This window comes from Somniosus microcephalus, unplaced genomic scaffold (genome assembly GCF_052327205.1).
Source record: "Somniosus microcephalus isolate GS21.2 unplaced genomic scaffold, FLI_Smic_1.0 unresolved_chr2, whole genome shotgun sequence".
In the NCBI taxonomy this organism is placed as follows: Eukaryota; Metazoa; Chordata; class Chondrichthyes; order Squaliformes; family Somniosidae; genus Somniosus; species Somniosus microcephalus.
In genome coordinates, this window is record NW_028225180.1 from 21,235,333 (window position 1) to 21,250,832 (window position 15,500).

Below are 15,500 nucleotides of genomic sequence, written 5' to 3' on the forward strand. Positions count from 1 at the left end.
CTGGACCCACCTGTCCTCTGTACCCGGACCCACCTGTCCTCTATACCTGGACACACCTGTCCTCTGTACCCGGACCCACCTGTCCTCTATACCTGGACACACCTGTCCTCTGTACCTGGTTGCACCTTTCCTCTGTACCTGGAACCAACTGTCCTCTTTACCTGGAGCCACCTATCCTCTGAACGGGGACCCAGCTGTCCGCTGTACCTGGACTGACCTGTCCTCTGTTCCTGGACCCAGCTGTCCACTGTAGCTGGACCCAACAGTCCTCTGTATTCGTAAACACCTGTACTCTGTATTTGGACCCACCAGTCCTTTGTTCCAGGACCCACCTGTCCTCTGTACTCGGACCCACCTGTCCTCTGTACCTGGACCTGCCTTTCATCTCTACTTGGGCACAACTGCCCTCTGTACCTGGACCCTCCTGTTCTATATACCTGGAATGAACTCTCCTCTGTGCTCGGATCCACCTGTCCTCTGTCCCTGGACCTACCTGTCCTCTGTACCTGGAACAAACTATCCTCTGTAATCGGACCCAACTGTCCTCAACCTGGACCCACCTGTCCTCTGTACCTGAACACAACTGTCCTCTTTAGCTGGAGACACCTGTCCAATTTACCAGGATCAACCTGTCCTCTGAAGCTGAACCCACCTGTCCTCTGTACCAGGACCGACCTGACATCTGTACCTGAACCCAACTGTCCTCTGTAACTGGACCCACCTATCCTCTGGTATCTGGACCCACCTGTCCTCTGTACCGGGACCATTATTTCCTCTGTACCTGGACCCACATGTCCTCTGTACCTGGACCCACCTGTCCTCTTTACATGGACACTCATGTTCTCTGTACCTGGACCCACATATCCTTTGCCTCAGGACCCACCTGTCCTCTGTATATGGACCCTCATGTCCTCTGTACCTGGACCCACATATCCTCTGTCTCTGGACCCACCTGTCCTCTGTGTATGGATCCTCATGTTCTCTGTACCTGGACCCACAAATCCTCTGTCTCTGGACCCCCCTGTCCTCTGTACCTGAACCCACTAGTCCTCTGTACCTCGACACACCTGTCCTCTGTACCTTGGCACACCTGTCCTCTCTACCTGGACCCACCTTTCCTATGTACCTGGACTCCCCTCTCCTCTGTACCTGATTGCACCTGCCCTCTGCACCTGGACCCACATATCCTCTGTACCTGGACCAACCAGTCCTCTGTACCTGGAAACACCTGTCCTCTGTACCTGGGCACACCTGTCCTCTCTACCTGGACCCACCTGTCCTCTGTACCCGGACCCACCTGTCTTCTGTACCTGGACACCTGTCCTCTGTACATTGACCAACCAGTCCTCTGTATCTGGACCCACCTGTCCTCTGTACCTGGAAACACCTGTCCTCTTTAGTTGAACCCACCTCTCCTCTGTACCTGGAACCACCTGTCCCTGTACCTGGACCCAACTCTCCCCTGGACCTGGAACCACCTCTCCTCTGTACCTGGAACCACCTGTCCTCTTTACATGGACCAACCATCCTCTGTACCTGGACCCAGCTGTCCTCTGTACCTGGACCCACCTGTCCTCTTTACGTGGACACTCATGTTCTCTGTACCTGGACCCACATATTCTCTGCCTCTGGACCCACCTGTCCTCTGTATATGGTCCTTCATGTCCTCTGTACCTCGACCCACATATCCTCTGTCTCTGGACCCACCTGTCCTCTGTATATGGACCCTCATGTTCTCTGTACCTGGACCCACATATCCTCTGTCACTGGACCCACCTGTCCTCTGTACCTGAACCCACCAGTCCTCTGTACCTCGACACACCTGTCCTCTGTCCCTGGGCACACCTGTCCTCTCTACCTGGAACCACCTATCCTCTGTACCTGGACTCTCCTCTCCTCTGTACCTGATTGCACCTGCTCTCTGCACCTGGACCCACATGTCCTCTGTACCTGGACCACATGTCCTCTGTACCTGGACCCACATGTCCTCTGTACCTGGACCCACATGTCCTCTGCACCTGGACCCCCATGTCCTCTGTACCTGGACCAACCAGTCCTCTGTACCTGGACACACCTGTCCTCTGTACCTGGACCCACCTTTATTCTGTACCTGGATTCTCCTCTCCTCTGTACCTGATTGCACCTGCCCTCTGTATCTGGACCCACATGTCCTCTATACCTGGACCCACATGTCCTCTGTACCTGGACCCACATATCCTCTGCACCTGGACCCACATGTCCTCTGCACCTGGGCCAACATGTCATCTCTACCTGGATCCAGTTGTCTGCTGTACCTGGAACCACCTGTCCTCAGTACCTGGACACACCTGTCCTCTGTAGTTGGTCCCACCTGTGCTCTGTACCTGGACCCACCTGTCCTCTGTACCTGGACCCACCTGTCCTCAGTATGTTGACCCCCATGTCCCCTGCAACTGGACCCACATGTCCTCTGTACCTGGACACACCTTTCCTCTGTACCTGGACACACCTGTCCTTTGTACCTGGACACACTTGTCCGCTGTACCTGGACCCACCTGTCCTCTGTACATGGACCAACCTGTCCTCTGTACCCGGACCCACCTGTCCTCTGTACCTGGACACAGCTGTCCACTGTACCTGGACCTACCTGTCCTCTGTATTCGTACATACCTGTACTCTGTATTTGGACCATCCTGTCCTTTATTCCTGGAACCAGCTGTCCTCTGTTCCTGGACACACCTCTCCTCTGTACCTGGACACACCTGTCCTGTGTACATAGAACAAGCTGTGCACTGCAACTGGGACCACCTGTCCTCAGTACCTGGACTCATGTGTGCTCTGTACCTTGACACAACTCTCCTTTGTACCGGGACCTGCCTGTCCTCTGTACCTGGACACATATGTCCTCTGTACCTGGTTGCACCTTTCCTCTGTACCTGGAACCAACTGTCCTTTTTACCTGGACCGACCTGTCCTCTGTACCTGGAACCAGCTGTCCACTGTACCTGGACCCAACAGTCCTCTGTATTCGTAAACACCTGTAGTCTGTTTCTGGACCCACCTGTCCTCTGTACCTGGACCCACATGTACTCTGTACCTGGAGAAAACTATCCACTGTACTCGGACCCATCTGTCCTCTGTACATGGTCGCAACTGTCCTCTGTAACTGGACCCACGTGTCCTCTGTACCTGAACACAACTGTCCTCTTTAGCTGGAGACACCTGTCCACTTTACCAGGATCAAACTGTCCTCTGTAGCTGGACCCACCTGTCCTCTCTACCTGGATCCAACTGTCCTCTGTACATGGATGCACCTGTCTTCTGTACCTGGAACCACCTATCCTCTGGTATCTGGACCCACCTGTCCACTGTACCAGGACCATTATTTCCTCTGTACCTGGACCCACATGTCCTCTGCACCTGGACCCACCTGTCCTCTTTACGTGGACACGCATGTTCTCTGTACCTGGACCCACATATCCTCTGCCTCTGGACCCACCTGTCCTCTGTATATGGACCCTCATGTCCTCTGTACCTGGACCCACATATCCTCTGTCTCTGGACCCACCTGTCCTCTGTATATGGACCCTCATGTTCTCTGTACCTGGACCCACATATCCTCTGTCTCTGGACCCACCTATCCTCTGTACCTGTACCCACCAGTCCTCTGTACCTCGACACACCTGTCCTCTGTACCTGGGCACACCTGTCCTCTCTACCTGGACCCACCTTTCCTATGTACCTGCACTCTCCTCTCCTCTGTACCTGATTGCACCTGCCCTCTGCACCTGGACCCACATGTCCTCTGTACCTGGACCAAACAGTCCTCTGTACCTGGAAACACCTGTCCTCTGTACCTGGGCACACCTGTCCTCTCTACCTGGACCCACCTGTCCTCTGTACCCGGACCCACCTGTCCTCTGTACCTGGACCCACCTGTCCTCTGTACCTGGACACACCTGTCCTCTGTACCTGGAACCAACTGTCCTCTTTACCTGGAGCCACCTGTCCTCTGAACGGGGCACAGCTGTCCACTGTACCTGGACCGACCTGTCCTCTGTGCCTGGACCCAGCTGTCCACTGTAGCTGGACCCAACAGTCCTCTGTATTCGTAAACACCTGTACTCTGTATTTGGACCCACCAGTCCTTTGTTCCAGGACCCACCTGTCCTCTGTACTCAGACCCACCTGTCCTCTGTACCTGGACCCATCTGTTCTCTGTACCTGGACCCAACTGTCCTCTGTACCTGGACCTGCCTTTCATCTGTACCTGGGCACAACTGCCCTCTGTACCTGGACCCTCCTGTTCTATATACCTGGAATGTTCTCTCCTCTGTGCTCGGATCCACCAGTCCTCTGTACCTGGACCTACCTGTCCTCTGTACCTGGAACAAACTATCCTCTGTAATCGGACCCATCTTTCCTCAACCTGGACCCACCTGTCCTCTGTACCTGAACACAACTGTCCTCTTTAGCTGGAGACACCTGTCCAATTTACCAGGATCAACCTGTCCTCTGTAGCTGAACCCACCTGTCCTCTGTACCAGGACTGACCTGACATCTGTACCTGAACCCAACTGTCCTCTGTAACTGGACCCACCTGTCCTCTGTACATGGACACACATGTCTTTTGTACCTGGACCCGCCTGTGCTTTGTACCTGGAACCACCTGTCCTCTGTACCTGGACACACCTGTCCTCTGTACACGGACCAACCAGTCCTCTGCACCTAGACCCACATGTCCTCTGTATCTGGACACAACTGTCCTCTGTACTGGGACCCAACTGTCCTCTGTAGCTGGACCCAACTGTCCTCTGTACCTGGACACACTTGTCCTCTGTACATGGACCATCCAGTCCTCAGTACCTGGACCCACATGTCCCCTGTACCTGGACCCAAATGTCCTCTGAACCTGGACCAACCTGTCCTCTGTACCTGGACCCACCTGTCCCCTGTATCTGGACGCACCTGTCCTCTGTACTTGGACCCACATGTCCTCTGTACCTGGACCCACATCTCCTCTGAACTTGGACCCACATGTCCTCTGTACCTGAACACACCTGTCCTCTGTTCCTGGACCCACCTGTCCTCTGTACCTGGACCGAACTGTCCTCGGTACCTGGAACAACCTGTGCTCTGTACCTGGGCTCAATTCTCCTCTGTACCGAGACCCACCTGTGCTCTGTACCTGGTCCCACCTGACCCCTGTACCTGGACCCAGCTGTGCTCTGTACCTGGACCCACTTGCCGCCTGTCCCTGGACCCACCTGTCTTCTGTACCTGGACCCACATGTCCTCTGTACCTGGACCCACATGTCCTCTATACCTGGACCCACATGTCCTCTGTACCAGGACCCACATTTCCTCTGCACCTGGCCCCACATGTCCTCTGTACCTGGACCCACATGTCCTCTGTACCTGGACCCAGCTGTCTGCTGTACCTGGACCACCTTTCCTCTGTACCTGGAAACACCTCTCCTCTGTACCTGGAAACACCTGTCATCTGTAGTTGAACCCACCTGTGCTCTGTACCTGGATCCACCTGTCCCTGTACCTGGACCCACCTGTCCTCTGTACCTGGACCCACCTGTCCTCTGTACCTGGACCCACCTGTCCTCTCTACATGGACCAACCAGCCCTCTGTACCTGGACCCACCTGTCCTCTGCACCTGGACCCACCTGTCCTCTTTACGTGGACACTCACGTTCTCTGTACCTGGACCCACATATCCTCTGCCTCTGGACCCACCTGTCCTCTGTATATGGACCCTCATGTCCTCTGTACCTGGACCCACATATCCTCTGTCTCTGGACCCACCTGTCCTCTGTTCCTGAACACACCAGTCCTCTGTACCTCGACACACCTGTCCTCTGTACCTGGGCACACCTGTCCTCTCTACCTGGACCCAACTTTCCTCTGTACCTGGACTCTCCTCTCCTCTGTACCTGATTGCACCTGCCCTCTGCACCTGGACCCACATATCCTCTGTACCTGGACCACATGTCCTCTGCACCTGGACCCACATGTCCTCTGTACCTGGACCCACATGTCCTCTGCACCTGGACCCACATGTCCTCTGTACCTGGACCAACCAGTCCTCTGTACCTGGACACACCTGTCCTCTGTACCTGGGCATACCTGTCCTCTCTACCTGGACCCACCTTTCCTCTGTACCTGGATTCTCCTGTCCTCTGTACCTGATTGCACCTGCCCTCTGTACCTGGACCCACATGTCCTCCACACCTGGACCCACATGTCCTCTGTACCTGGACCCACATGTCCTCTGCACCTGGACCCACATGTCCTCTGCACCGGGACCAACATGTCATCTCTACGTGGACCCAGCTGTCTGCTGTACCTGGAACCACCTGTCCTCGGTTCCAGGACACACCTGTCCTCTGTAGTCGGTCCCTCCTGTGCTCTGTAATTGGAACAACCTGTCCTCTGTACCTGGACCCACCTGTCCTCAGTATGTCGACCCCCATGTCCCCTGCAACTGGACCCACATGTCCTCTGTACCTGGACCCACCAGTCCTCTGTACCTGGACACACCTTTCCTCTGTACCAGGACACACCTCTCCTTTGTACCTGGACACACTTGTCTGCTGTACCTGGACCCACCTGTCCTCTGTACCCGACCCACCTGTCCTCTGTACCTGGACACAGCTGTCCGCTGTACCTGGACCCACCTGTCCACTGTATTCGTACATACCTGTACTCTGTATTTGGACCAACCTGTCCTTTATTCCTGGAACCAGCTGTCCTCTGTTCCTGGAGATACCTCTCCTCTGTACCTGGACACACCTGTCCTGTGTACATAGAACAAGCTGTGCACTGTAACTTGGACCACCTGTCCTCAGTACCTGGACTCATCTGTGCTCTGCACCTTGACACAACTCTCCTTTGTACCGGGACCCGCCTGTCCTCTGTACCTGGACACACCTGTCCTCTGTACCTGGTTACACCTTTCCTCTGTACCTGGAACCAACTGTCCTTTTTACCTGGACCCACCTGTCCTCTGTATCTGGACCCAGCTGCCCGCTGTACCTGGACCGACCTGTCCTCTGTACCTGGAACCAGCTGTCCACTGTACCTGGACCCAACAGTCCTCTGTATTCGTAAACACCTGTACTCTGTATCTGGGCCCACCTGTCCTCTGTACCTGGACCCTCATGTACTCTGTACCTGGAGAAAACTATCCACTGTACTCAGACCCATCTGTCCTCTGTACCTGGTCCCAACAGTCCTCTGTAACTGGACCCATCTGTCCTCTGTACCTGAACACAACTGTCCTCTTTAGCTGGAGACACCTGTCCACTTTACCAGGATTAAACTGTCCTCTGTATCTGAACCCACCTGTCCTCTGTACCAGGACCGACCTGACCTCTGTACCTGAACCCACTTCTCATCTGTAACTGGACCCCCCTGTCCTCTGTACCTGGACACACCTGTCTTTTTTAACTGGACCCAGCTGTGCTCTGTACCTGGAACCACCTGCCCTCTGTGTTAAGTCTGTGAATTATTTAGTTAATTAAGACACAGACTAATGAGTAACAATAAAAACAGGTCTTTACTGGTTGGAGGTAGGGACTATACGTAGGTCTTTACTTCATGCCCACAGGCGGGAACTGAGGGGAGATCAGTACCCACAGTACTATTTATACCCCTATGGCCAGGAGTGGTACTGCGTATCACTACGCCCTACAAGTAGTGCAGTCCTGTCCATAGGTTCAAAGTAGCACACATATTACATACACAACATTCCTCCCTTCTTAGCTTTACAGTCATCTCCCCATTTAACATAACGTAATAACATATATACATATATAACTTCAGGTTTACATAACAGAATAACATAGATACATAGATAACTTCATGTCAAAACAGATCACAGATTCAGTCTCTGCGGAAAACAGTTCACAGATTCAATCTCTGTGGTGTAGTCAGTTCACGTTGCTGGAGTGACTCATTCAATAGTCCTTCCATGGATTTAACAGTTTGAACTTCCGAACTGAATTGGCTCCGTTCGGAGGGACCACGTGTGTGATCTGGTAGAGGTAATAATGGTTCAGATGGGTCATCTTCTGTTTCGACTTTTCCTTTTCTGCTTCTTGGAGACTCTCTGGGCTCCACTGTCAGCTGCCAGCTGCATGCGCAGTTCCTCCTTCTCTTCCTCCTTTTTCCGTAGTAGAGCCACCTTCTCCCGATGTTCCGTAGACTTTCGGTGCTCCTCCATGATTTCTGTATGGTGGGAGTCGAAGTAACAAGTTGGGCAGGACAGGACATAATAATATTCGGTGTCGTCCTGATCTAGGCCAGCGAGAGGGTCTTCTATTTCCTCCATACCCAGCTGGGCGTTAGCCAGCTTTTGTTCCAAGTCCAGACATCTTTCCTGAAGAGACTTCTTCATGCGTACCTCTTCATCCAGCTTTTTCTGGGCTTTCAGCAAGTCGTTTACTAATGACCTCATTTGAGATTTTACTACTTTAACTTCTTTTGGAGATTGATTGATCGGACTATTCAATCCCTCTACCGGAGCAGCTGTTTCAGCGGTCTGTTGTTCTACGTTGACATGAGTCAGCGTACTTTTGGCATCCAAGGGCTGCTCTGTTGCAGTCATCTCAGTCTGTGTTGCCACCTCAGCTCTTCCAATAACCTTTGAGAGCTCCGAACCCCTTTCGTTTGAATATTGAAGTTCGTGTTCAAGTTTTTCCCATTTCAGAGTCCTGTCCTTCAGCATATGCAGGAGTTGGCTGACCGTTAACTCCTCTGACATCAGACGTTTTGTGTGCTCCTGCTCCATTTTCTCCATCAGCTGCTTCTGTTGTCTTTCCAGATTCTCCAACTCTATATCAAAGAACTCTTTCGTTGCATTCAACTCTTGCTCAAAACGGCGAAGCATTTGTTCTAATTGCTGTTGTAGTTTGAAATGGAGTTGAGTTTGAGCCCGGTGTCCCTCAAAAATGGGCACATCAGTAGACTTGCCAGACTCAGAATCCACAGTTAAACTATGTTGTTGTTGCTCAGTGGAATTCTGTGCTGAAACTTTGTCTTTTGCACCTGAGTTGGGCTTACCATCATCCGTTCCAGAGTCTGGGCCGACTATCTTCACCGAGTTCTCACTCGTTATTGTTTGTAGGAAATGCCAGTCCATATTCATTTTCCTAATCCACTCCCGTCCTAGTAGTGGAGGACCTCCTTCAGATATCACATATAAGTCCATTATTTGACTGTCTTCGCCCTTGTGGACCACTGCAACCTCTATTTTCCCGATGGGGTACACTCTTTGCCCCGTGTATGTTTTCAATATAATCCCCGTATCCTGTAGGGGAATATGTTGGAATAACTTTCCGTAATCTTTCTTATTTATGACCGTCAATGCCGATCCAGTGTCCAATTCCAGTTTCACTTGGACTCCTTCTATCTGAAGAGTGTCCCAAATTGTCTGGAGGTCTGCACCCTTACCAGCGTTGAGTACTCTTAAGCTAGCCAGTTCATTACAGCTTAAGCTAGCCAGTTCATTACTGCTAGCGTCTGAATCGGACTCCTGTTCGGTCACCTTGTGTACCTTTGCGTATTTTCCTTGCGGTGACTTCTTGTTGCTGGTCTTCTTCCCTGACCTGCATACTCTAGCTATATGTCCAAGCCTACCACAAGTTCTACATTCTTGGTTTTTAAACCAACACTGGTTCTGATCATGCGTTGTCTTTCCACAACGATAACATTTGCCAGAACTCACACCCAATTTGTGTGCACTGAGCTCCGGTGACCGTAGCTGCATTACTGCCGTGCCTCTCACTGCGGCTTCGTGTGCTGCTGCCATAGTGACCGCCTTCTCAAGCGTCAGCTCATTCTCCTCGAGCAGTCGCTTTTGTGTATCCTGTTTAAATAAACCACACACAAATTTGTCTCGTAGTGCATCTGTCAGTCCCGTTCCAAACTGGCAATATTTCGCTAATTTACGCAATTCCAGCAAATATTCAGCATTGCTTTCATGCTGTAGCTGCCTTCTGTCGTAAAATTTAAATCGTTCCGCTAGCATCAGCGGCGTGGGGTTTAGATGATCTTTCAGGACAGTAACAATCCCGTCGAACGTCTTATCCGTCGGTTCATCTGGTGATAACAGGTGTTTCAATTGCCCGTATGTCTTCGCACCCATTAAATTTAATAATGTTAGAGCTTTATCTTGGTCACGAATTTTATTGGCCTTACAATAATTTTTTACTCTTTCAACATATATGGCCCAATCTTCGAGGTCACTATCAAAGGTGTTAATATCCCCGTGTTTAGGTATTGTAGATTTGCAATTTCTCAGATTTTATTTTCTTTACTTGTTATCAAAGATGGCGGCTTCCCGCTCTTGCCGTCGTCCTCCGCCCACAAAATGGCGGTTTTCCCGTGCTTGGCGGTCTTCACCCATCCCCCGACGCCGTCTCCCTTCAGCCCCCGAGTGCGGCCCTTATCTTCGCTGCGATCGCCCGAGTGCGGCCCTTATCAGCGGATGCGATCGATGGCCCGGCTGCGCCTCGCACTTGAAAGCGGCCCGGCCCTTATCAGTGCTTGCGATCGATGGCCCGGCTGCGCCTCGCACTCCAAAGCCCTTATCTCCTGATCGCTATCGCCCTGTACCTCTGTCTTCCCCAGCCCTGTCTTCTACTCCGGTTCACAAGCTGATGGAGGCTTCAGGGTCCTAATGCCTGTCGCTTCCAGTGGGGTGGTGTGGTTTGAAACCTCTCTTCAACCGCCGTGGAATAACTGCCGCAGGGTAAGAACCTGACTCGTCGCCAGTGTTAAGTCTGTGAATTATTTAGTTAATTAAGACACAGACTAATGAGTAACAATAAAAACAGGTCTTTACTGGTTGGAGGTAGGGACTATACGTAGGTCTTTACTTCATGCCCACAGGCGGGAACTGAGGGGAGATCAGTACCCACAGTACTATTTATACCCCTATGGCCAGGAGTGGTACTGCGTATCACTACGCCCTACAAGTAGTGCAGTCCTGTCCATAGGTTCAAAGTAGCACACATATTACATACACAACACTCTGTACCTGGAAACACCTGTCCTCTGTACATGGACAAACCAGTCCTCTGTGCCTGGACCCACATGTCCTCTGTAGCTGGACCCACCTGTCCTCTGTACCTGGATCCAACTGTCCTCTGTACATGGACGCACCTGTCTTCTGTACCTGGACCCACCTGTCCTGTGTACCTGGACCCACCTGTCCTGTGTACCTGGACAAACCTGTCCTCTGTACCTTGACCCAACTGTCCTCTGTACCTGGAACCACCTATCCTCTGGTATCTGGACCCACCTGTCCACTGTACCGGGACCATCATCTCCTCTGTACCTGGACCCACATGTCCTCTGCACCTGGACCCACCTGTCCTCTGTAGCTGGACACACCTGTCCATTGCACCTGGACCCACCTGTGCTCTGCACCTGGAACCACCTGTCCTCTGTACCTGGACACACCTACCCTCTGTACACAGACCAACCAGTCCTCTGTACCTGGACCCACATGTCCTCTGTATCTGGACCCACCTGTCCTCAGTACTGCGACCCAACTGTCCTCTGTAGCTGAACCCACCTGTCCTCTGTACCTGGACACACCTGTCCTCTGTACATTGACCAACCAGTCCTCTGTACCTGGACCCACCTGTCCTCTGTACTTGGACCCACCTGTCCCCTGTATCTGGACCTACCTGTCCTCTGTACATGGACCAACCAGTCCTCTGTACCTGGACCCATCTGTACTCTGTACCTGGACCCACCTGTCCTCCGTACCTGGACACACCTGTCCTCTGTACATGGACCAACCAGTCCTCTGTACCTGGAATCAAATGTCCTCTGTACCTGGACCCACCTTTCCTCTATACATGGACCAACCAGTCATCTGTACCTGGCCCCACCTGTCTTCTGTACCTGGACGCACCTGTCCTCGGTACCTGGACACACCTGTCCTCTGTACATGGACCAACCAGTCCTCTGTACCTGGAATCAACTCTCCTCTGTACCTGGACACACCTGTCCTCTGTACATGGACCAACCAGTCCTCTGTCCCTGGACCCACCTGTCCTCTGTACCTGGACCCACATGTACTCTGTACCTGGACCCACCTGTCCACTGTACTGGGACCATCATGTCCTCTGTACCTGGGCCCACATGTCCTCTGTACCTGGACACACTTGTCCTCTCTACCAGGACACACCTGTCCTCTGTACATGGACCAACCAGTCCTCTGTACTTGGACCCACCTCTCCTCTGTACCGGGACCCAACTGTCCTATGTTCCTGGACTCTCCTCTCCTCTGTACCTGATCACACCTGCCCTCTGTACCTGGACTCAACTATCCTCTGTACCTGGACCCACCTGTCCTCTGTACCTGGACCCAGTTGTCTGCTGTCTCTGGACCCAACTGTCCTCTGTACCTGGACCCAGCTGTCCTCTGTACCTGAACACAGCTGTCCTCTTTAGCTGGAGAAACCTGTCCACTTTACCAGGATCAACCTGTCCTCTGTACCTGAACCCACCTGTCCTCTGTACCAGGACCGACCTGACCTCTGTACCTGAACCCACCTGTCCTGTGTAACTGAACCCACCTGTCCTCTGTACCTGGACACACCTGTCCTTTGTACCTGGACCCACCTGTGCTCTGTACCTGGAACCACCTGTCCTCTGTACCTGGACACACCTGTCCTCTGTACACAGAACAAGCAGTCCTCTGTACCTGGACCCACCTGTCCTCTGTACCAGGACCCAACTCTCCTCTGTAGCTGGACCCACCTGTCCTCTGTACCTGGATCCAACTGTCCTATGTACATGGACCCACCTGTCCTCTGTAACTGAACCCACCTGTCCTCTGTACCTGGACACACCTGTCCATTGTACCTGGATCCACCTGTGCTCTGTACCTGGAACCACCTGTCCCGTGTACCTGTAACCACCTGTCCTCTGTACCTGGACACACCTGTCCTCTGTATACGGACCAACCAGTCCTCTGTACCTGGACATCCATGTCCTCTGTACCTGGACCCACCTGTCCTCTGTACCTGGACCCACCTGTCCTCTGTATCTGGACCCACCTGTCCACTGTACCAGGACCATCATGTCCTCTGTACCTAGACCCACATTTCCTCTGTACCTGGACCCACCTGCCCTCTGTCCCTGGACCCACTCTACACAATCCCACCTCATAGGACAGACCGCTTTTCCCAGGAATCATTCGAGTGAACCATATTAATGATCTAGATGGGGGAACTAGATGTAATATCTCCAAGATTACAGACAACACAATGTGGGTGGGCGTGTGTGCTGTGAGGAGGATGCAGAGAAACTCCAGTATGATTTGGACAGACTGGGTGATTGGGCAGATGCATAGCTCTAATGAGACCTGAGCCTCCTTTTGCACCAGTCGTTGAAGGTAAGCATGCAGGTGCAGCAGGCGGTTAAGAAGGCAAATGGTATGTTGGCCTTCGTAGCGAAAGGGTTTGAATACAGGAACAAGGATGTCTTGCAGCAGTTGTACAGGGCCTTGGTGAGACCACATCTTGAGTACTGTGTGCAGTTTTGGTCACCTTATCTGAGGAAGGGTGTTCTTGCCATACAAGGAGTTCAGCGAAGATTCACCAGGCTGATACCTGGGATGGCAGGAATGACATATGAGGAGAGATTGGGTGGATTGGGCTTGTACTCGCTGGAGTTAAGAAGAATGAGAGGGGATCTCATTGAAACTTATAAAATTCTAACAGGACTAGACAGACTAGATGCAGGAAGGATGTTCCCAATGGTGGGGAAGTCCAGAACCAGGGGTCACAGTCTAAGGATAAGGAGTAGGCCATTTAGGACAGAGATGAGGAGGAATTTCTTCACCCAGAGAGTGGTGAACCTGTGGAATTCTCTTCCACAGAAGGCAGTAGAGGCCAATTCATTAAATATATTCAAGAAGGAGTTGGATATATTTCTTAAGGCTAAAGGGATCAAGGGATATGGGGAGAAGGCAGGGGCAGGGTTCTGAATTTGGATGATCAGCCATGATCGCATTGAATGGCGGAGCAGGCTCGAGGGGCCGAATGGCCTACTCCTGCTCCTATCTTCTATGTTTCTATGTTTCTATGGCCAACATGAGTGCCCAGCCCTTGCCATCAGGGATTGCGGGACAACCTCAGGAGGAGGAAGAGGAGGAGGAGGAGGAACAGGAAGATGATTTCAAGGGGAGACTGGATGGGCACTCGAGGGAAATAAACTTGCAGGGCTACGGGGATAGAGCGGAGGAATGGGACTGACTGCATTGCTCTACAGAGAGCCGGCATGGGCTTGATGGGCCTAATGGCCTCCTTCTGTGCCGTTATGACTCTGTCACTCTATGAGGAGGAGGCGGAGGAACAGGAGAGAGGGAGCAGGTAGCCACTCAATCGGCCTTAGGAAGGGCAGACTGTGGTTCCAATAAATTAAACCCCAGATCCCCGTTGCTCACCACATCCCATCATTCCATCCCTGTTGCAGGACAGATCACAGCGCAAAGCTGAAATGAGTCACAGCCCAAAATAATCCAAACTGAATTAATAAATTGATCAGTAATCAGTGAACACATATTTACAGCAACATTATTACCTATTCACCCTTGTGCAATGCCTTAGTGACCCTCGTTACTGTGCCTTTGCCTACTCTAGTGCTCCTATGATGTGTTGGCCCAGTGGCTGCAGCAGGGCTGGTGGAAGGCTGCTGAGTGTCCGTGCGGGAGACTTCAGATGGCCTTGCAGGACGCCCTCGACCAGCTCTGGGCCTGGAAGGCCCGGCTGCAGACTGCACCACCTCAGCATGGGCGGCAGCAGTCTGGGCTGGCTGGATGACCGGCAGCGACAAGGGCAATGGCGGAGTGGCAGTGGTGGGAGCAGGAATGCTGTCATCCTGAGAGAGGACAGCAGCTTCCTGCTCCACTGACCCACTGCCGCTCCCCCGGGGCAGCACCTCAGCATCCCAAGCAACCAGTTGCAGCACAGATTGCTGGCCTGCTGCGACACCATGAAAGCCCCGGTCGATGGTGGTTGACCCAGACACGATGGCAGCAGTCAGAGCTTGCGTGGCATCAAGCTGAGACAGCAGGAGGGCAGTCGGAGATTGGATGGCACCAACCATAGGCTGCATTACAGCACTAAAATGTTGCACCGCTTCTACCTGTGCTGCACTGGAAGCTGCCAGATCGCCCATCCCACGCGGCAACAGGTCTGGATCGCCACGGTCTCTCTGGGAGTCCACCAACCTTTCTAGACTGGAAAAGATGGGCTCCATGGTGTGCGCAGAGCTCTGTGCAATGTTGGGGGCGGAATCCTCCTCGCTCTTTATCATTGCCGAGAGGCTCTCGGGCACCCTTGCCATTGCACCAATCATCTCCGCGTACATGCCCATCACCCTTCTTCTAAAGACCTCCCCATTGAGGTCCTCATCTGAGTCTTGTGCAGCAGACCTCGCGCGTGATCTCACCCTCCTTGGAGCTGGATCCCAAGCTACTCTTTCCC